We start from the raw sequence: 7,223 nt of genomic DNA on the forward strand, positions 1-7,223 counted from the left end.
CGCATTAGGGTGTTCATTTAGAGTCTCTCCTCAATCATATCCCTTCCAACCCCTGTACTCAAGCAATTGTTTTTCTTCTGTGTTTCTACTCCCACAGTTTTTCCTCTGAATGTGGATAGTGTTCTTTCTCATAAATCCCTCCAAGTTGTTCAGGATCACTGCATTGCCACTAATGGAGAGGTCCATTAAATTTGATTGTGCCACAGTGTATCAGTCTCTATGTACAATGTTCTCCTCGTTCTGGTCCTTTCGCTCTGCATCAGTTCCTGGAGGTTGTTCCAGTCTCCATGGAATTCCTCCACTTTATTATTCCTTTTAGCACAATGGTATTCCATCACCAACATATACCACAGTTCAGCCATTCCCCAATTGAAGGGCATCCCCTCATTTTCCAATTTTTGGCCACCACAAAGAGTGTGGCTATGCATATTCTTGTACAAGTCTTTTCCCCCATTATCTCTTTGGGGTACAAACCTAGCAGTGCTATGGCTGGATCAAAGGGCAGACAGTCTTTTATTGCCCTTTGGGCATAGTTCCAAATTGCCCTCCAGAATGGTTGGATCAATTCACAATTCCACCAGCAATGAATTAATGTCCCTACTTTGCCACATCCCCTCTAGCATTCATTACTTTCCATTGCTGTCATGCTAGCCAATCTGCTAGGTGTGAGGTGACACCTCAGAATTGTTTTGATTTGCATCTCTCTGATTATAAGAGATTTAGAGCACTTTTTCATGTGCTTATTAATATTTTTTATTTCTTTGGCTGAAAACTGCCTGTTCATGTCCCTTTCCCATTTATCAATTGTAGAATGGCTTGATTTTTTGTACAATTGATTTAGCTCTTTATAAATTTGAGTAATTAGACCTTTGTCAGAGGTTTTTGTTATGAAATTTGTTTCCCAATTTGTTGCTTCCCTTCTAATTTTAGTTACATTGGTTTTGTTTGTACAAAAACTTTTTAATTTGATGTAATCAAAATGGTTTATTTTACATTTTGTGACTCTTTCTATGTCTTGCTTGGTTTTAAAGTCTTTCCCTTCCCACAGGTCTGACATGTATACTATTCTGTGTTCACCTAATTTACTTATAGTTTCCTTCTTCATGTTCAAGTCATTCACCCATTCTGAGTTTATCTTGGTGTAGGGTGTGAGGTGTTGATCCAAACCTAATCTTTCCCACACTGTCTTCCAGTTTTCCCAGCAGTTTTTGTTAAATAGTGGGGTTTTGTTCCAGAAGCTGGGGTCTTTGGGTTTGTCATATACTGTCTTGCTGAGGTCACTTACCCCAAGTCTATTCCACTCATCCTCCTTTCTGTCTCTTAGCCAGTACCAAATTGTTTTGATGACCTCTGCTTTATAATAGAGTTTGAGATCTGGGACTGCAAGGCCACCTCCCTTTTGTCTTTTTTTTCATTATTTCCCTGGATATCCTTGATCCTCTATTCTTCCAAATGAACTTTGTTATGGTTTTTTCTAAATTAGTAAAAAATGTTTTTGGAAGTTCAATGGGTATAGCACCAAATAGATAAATAAGTTTGGGTAGGATGGTCATTTTTATTATATTGGCTCATCCTACCCATGAGCAGTTAATGTTTTTCCAATTGCTCAGGTCTAGTTTTAGTTGTGTGGTGTAACAGTTAAAAATTTAGGGAAACTGAGGCAGGTAGAAATTAGTTTCTCTCTGCAAGGAGTATTATATTTTTATGAGGTTTATTAAAGGTTAAGGATTAAAGAAAATACAGAATAAAAAAGCACATGTCTAGGCCAGAGAGGCCTAGATAAGATAAGCTCACATCATGAAAGAGACGCGTCTGCTCCAAAATGGAAGTCCAAAAGAGGCTGAGCCTATTCACAACCAGGTTTAAATACCCCATCTTGCTCTTGGCCCAGTTGAGAATTCAGTGAGATTAGAGGGCATTCTGGGGAAGTGGAACAAGTATTTCTGGGGATTGAAGTCCTGGATTCGAGTCTATTTTTACAGTGCAGAGTGTTTTGTAGTTGTGTTCATATAGTTCCTGTCTTTGTCTTGGGAGATAGATTCCTAAGTATTTTATTTTGTCTAAGGTGATTTTGAATGGGATTTCTCTTTCTAATTCTTGCTGCTGAAATGTATTGGAAATATATAGACATGCTGATGACTTGTGCGGGTTAATTTTGTATCCTGCAACTTTGCTAAAGTTGTTGATTATTTCAACGAGCTTTTTGGTTGATTCTCTAGGATTCTTTAAGTAGACCATTATATCATCCGCAAAGAGCGATAACTTGGTCTCCTCCTTGCCTATTTTAATGCCTTCAATTTCTTTTACTTCTCTAATTGCTACTGCTAGTGTTTCTAGTACAATGTTAAATAATAAAGGTGATAATGGGCATCCTTGTTTCACTCCTGATCTTATTGGGAATGCATCTAGTTTATCCCCATTGCAGATGATATTAGCTGATGGTTTTAGATATATACTGTTTATTATTTTTAGGAAAGAGCCTTCTATTCCTATGCTTTCTAGTGTTTTTAATAGGAATCAGTGTTGTATTTTATCAAAGGCTTTTTCTGTGTCTATTGAGATAATCATGTGATTTTTGTTGGTTTGCTTGTTGATATGGTCAATTATGTGGATGGTTTTCCTAATATTGAACCATCCCTGCATTCCTGGTATAAATCCTACTTGATCATAGTGGATGACCCTTGTGATGACTTGCTGGAGTATTTTTGCTAGTATCCTATTTAAGATTTTTGCATCTATATTCATTAGGGAGATTGGTCTATAGTTTTCTTTCTCTGTTTTTGACCTGCCTGGCTTTGGAATCAGTACCATGTTTGTGTCATAAAAGGAATTTGGTAGAACTCCCTCTTTACTTATTATGTCAAATAGTTTGTATAGTATTGGGATTAGCTGTTCTTTGAATGTTTGATAGAATTCACTTGTGAATCCATCAGGCCCGGGGGAATTTTTCTTAGGGAGTTCTTTGATGGCCTGTTGGATATCTTTTTCTGATATGGGATTATTTAAGAATTCTATTTCTTCTTCTGTTAGTCTAGGTAATTTATATTTTTGTAAATATTTATCCATATCACCTAGATTGGTATATTTATTGCCATATAATTGGGCAAAGTAGTTTTTATTTTTTTATTTTTTAAGTGTTTGAGATGTTTATTAATTCATTCAAAAACAACAATGAAAACCATTACATGTTAACAGAACATATTTTTCTGAAAAATAATTCTATTTTCCAAAACAAAACAAAACAAAAAACCCTAGTGAGCAAAGTGGCATTGTTTTACACATTTCTTTACAAATATCTTTAATATCTAGCTTCATAGAGGACAGCTGGATTCTCTTATCTGTCTGTGCATTCACTCTTACTGTGTTTGTAAGAAGTTGTGGTATGTGATTCCAATTAAAGTATGTGCAGAAAATCTGGCTTCTCCCAGATGTGTAGCTAGACATGGAAGGAACATCTTAACAGCCCAATAACAGCTTAGTATTAGTATGAAAATAGCTTTGACTTCAAAGAGCTCAGGGGTCTGAGGACCCCACTTAGAGAACCCCTGATCAGATGGTGTTAGAGGACCCTTTTAACTCTAGATCTATGCTGGCAAAGTAGTTTTTAATGATTGCCTTAATTTCTTCTTCATTGGAGGTGAGTTCTCCTTTTTCATCTTTGATGCTGTTAATTTGCTTTTCTTCTTTCCTTTTTTTAAATTAGATTGACCAGGACTTTGTCTATTTTGTTCGTTTTTTTTCAAAGTACCAGCTTCTAGCCTTATTTATTAGTTCAATTGTTCTATCACTTACAATTTTATTAATTTCTCCCTTAGTTTTTAGGATCTCTAGTTTGGTTTTCTTCTGGGGTTTTTTAATTTCTTTGCTTTCAAGTTTTTTTATTTGCATTTCATTGATTTCTGCCCTCCCTAATTTGTTAATACATGCACTCAGGATATGAATTTTCCTGAGTACTGCTTTGGCTGCATCCCAAAAGGTTTGAAAGGATGTCTCACCATTGTCATTTTCCTCAACGAAATTATTATTGTTTCTATGATTTGTTCTCTAACTAACCGATTTTGGAGTATCATATTATTTAATTTCAATTAATTTTTGATTTGGCTCTCCATGTACCCTTCCTGATCATTATTTTTATTGCCTTATGATCTGAAAAGGTTGCATTTATTATTTCTGCTTTTCTGCATTTGTATGCCATGTTTCTGTGACCTAGTGTATGGTCAATCTTTGTGAATGTGCCATGTGGTGCTGAGAAGAAGGTGTATTCCTTTTTGTCCCTATTTATTTTTCTCCATATGTCTATTAACTCTAATTTTTCTAAGATTTCATTCACTTCTTTTACCTCTTTCTTATTTATTTTTTTAATTTGATTTATCAAAATTTGATAGTGGTTGGTTCAGATCTCCCACTAATATGGTTTTACTGTCTATTTCCTCCTTCAATTCTCCTAGTTTCTCCATTAGAAATTTGGGTGTTATACCATTGGTGCATACATGTTGATTAGTGATATTTCCTCATTGTCTATACTCCCTTTTAACAAAATATATTTAACTTCCCTATCCCTTTTAATCAGGTCTATTTTTGCTTTAGCTTTGTCAGATATCATGATTGCAACTCCTGCCTTCTTTCTATCAATTGAGGCCCAAAATGTCTTACTCCATCCTTTAATTCTGACCTTGTGAGTATCTACCCACCTCATGTGTGCTTCTTGAAGACAACATATGGTAGGGTTTTGGATTATAATCCATTCTGCTATTTTTCTACATTTTATGGGTGCGTTCATCCCATTCACATTCAAAGTTATGATTGTCACTTGTGGATTCCCTGGCATTTTGATATCCTCCCCTAATTTTGACCTTTCTTCTTTAGCTTTTAAACCAGTGATTTACTTTAAATTAGTCCCCCTAGTCTCCTCCCTTGATATTCTTCCCTTTCTAGCCCCTCCCTTTTTGTTCCCTTCCCCTCCCCCATCTCCTTCCCTCCCTTTTTGTGTTCCCTCCTCCTATACCCCCCTTGGTTTTCCCTTTTCCCTTACCCTGTTGGATAAGATAGAATTCAAGATCCCAATGGATCTAGATGCTCTTCTCTCTCAGAGTTGATTTCACTGAGAGTAAAGTTTAAGTAAAAACTCTCTTCCTCTCCTTCTTATAGGAGAATTCTTCCCCTCCCCTTCCCATGTGTATCTTTGTGTGAGAAAGATTATTTTATTTAGGTATTTTTCCTATTTCTTGGAGTATATCTTAGTACCATCAATGATTCCCTCCTCCCTTTTTCTTTCTTTCTCCCCCCTTTCTCCATATCATCTTGATGCCCCAAACTTTCCCTATGCGTGATTCTTCTTACTACTCTAATGATGCATACAATTTTTGAGTTACACATTACATTTCCCCCACATATTAATATATATAATTTTATATAAATGTAGTCCTTATAGACAAGAGTTTGAATAAAAGAAAAAGATAACATTTTTCTCCTTTTCCCTTTCCTTCATATTTACCTTTTCATGTTTCTCTTACTCTTTGTGTTTGGATGTCAAACTTTCCACAGAGCTCTGATCTTTTCTTTACAAATACTTGGAAATCTTGTATTTTGTTGAATGCCCATACTTTACCCTGGAAGTATATAGTCAGTTTTGATGGATAGTTGATTCTTGGTTGAAGACGCAGCTCTCTTGCCTTTCTGAATATCATGTTCCAGGTCTTATAGTCATTCAGAGTGGAAATTGCTAGGTCCTGTGTGACCCTGATTGGTATTCCTTTATATCTAAATTGTCTTTTTCTGGCTTCTTGTAAGATTTTTTTTCCTTTTGCTTGGAAGCTTTGGAATTTGTCAATTACATTCCTGGGAGTTGTCTTTTGGGGATTTAGTGTAGAGGGTGTTCTGTGAACTCTTTCAATGTCTATTTTGTCCCCTTGTTCTAGAATCTCCGGGCAATTTTCTTGGATGATATCTTGTATTATGATGTCAAGATTACTGTTTATTTCTGGCTTTTCTGGTAGACCAATGATTCTCAGCTTGTCTTTCCTTCCTCTGTTTTCCAGGTCTGTAACCTTGTCAGTGAGATATTTTAGGTTATCTTCTAATTTCTTAGTCTTTTGACTTTGCTTTATTAATTCTTGATCTTTTGCAAGATCATTGTATTCCAGTTGCCTGATTCTGACCTTTAAAGACTGGTTTTCCTTTTCATTTTGGTCTGACCTGCTTTTTGAGGCTTTGAGCTGTTTCTGCATTTGTGTATTTTGGTCCCTCAGATTGCTGAGTTCCTTTTGCATTATTTCCCATTTTTCCTGCCAGAAGGCTTCCATCTTTTTTATAATTTCCAATTTAAATTCTTCAAGGGCTTGTGGACAATTTCCATTTCTTTTGGAAGGTTTTGGAGCATTTATTTGTGGTTCTTCTTCTATTTCCTCTGTATTCTGTATTTTTCCTCCATAAAATGTGTCCAAAGTCACCCCCTTCTTTTTGCTTTTCTTGGTGTTGGGAGGCTGACCCTGAGCACTGTTTGCCATCTGTATGTTTTTGTTTTTTTTTCCTCCCCTTTCCAGTCAGATATCTGAGTGAGGAGGACTTGCTGTCAGGGTAAGGATTTAATGCTCAAGGCTTTAGCCTCAGGCAAATTCTCAGTTCTCCACAGCTTCACTGTCTTCCCGGGGGAGCCCAGGGTCTGCCCTCTGCTACCTGCCGGCGTTTCGGGTGTTACTGCTCTCAGGTGTGGGTCTTTGGTGGTTTTACTTAACTCCCAAGACCTGTGGGTGCCCCTTGCTCACTTCAGGGGATCCCTTCGTGCACTCATTGATTATAATGCACTAGTTCTGGGTGCCCACGATCTGAGTTACCCTTGCTCACCTCTTGGGGTTTCGGCTTTTACTACTCACAGGAGTGGGTCCTTGGTGGTCTTACTCAGGTCCCAAGACCTGGGGCTGCCCATTGTTCAGTCCTGGGGTGTCCCTCCCTCACTTGTTGATTCTGGCCAGTGCTGACTTAAACTCTGGCTCTGGCAGTGTGGTGGGTGGGGGAGGGTGGGTCAGCTTTTCATTCCCTTATATTGTAGAAATACCAGAGTCACACCTACCTTCTGCTGTGTCTTGGTGTGGGATCTCTTCATTCTTATGAGGATGGTTGTTTTCGTTTTTTTGGGGGGGGTCTTTTGAGGTCATCTGTGTCGTTGGGTCTGAGGAGAGGAAGCCAGCCGCATCTACTCTGCAGCCATGCTTACCCGGAAGTCC

The sequence above is a fragment of the Monodelphis domestica genome, chromosome 7, assembly GCF_027887165.1.
Source record: "Monodelphis domestica isolate mMonDom1 chromosome 7, mMonDom1.pri, whole genome shotgun sequence".
NCBI lineage: Eukaryota > Metazoa > Chordata > Mammalia > Didelphimorphia > Didelphidae > Monodelphis > Monodelphis domestica.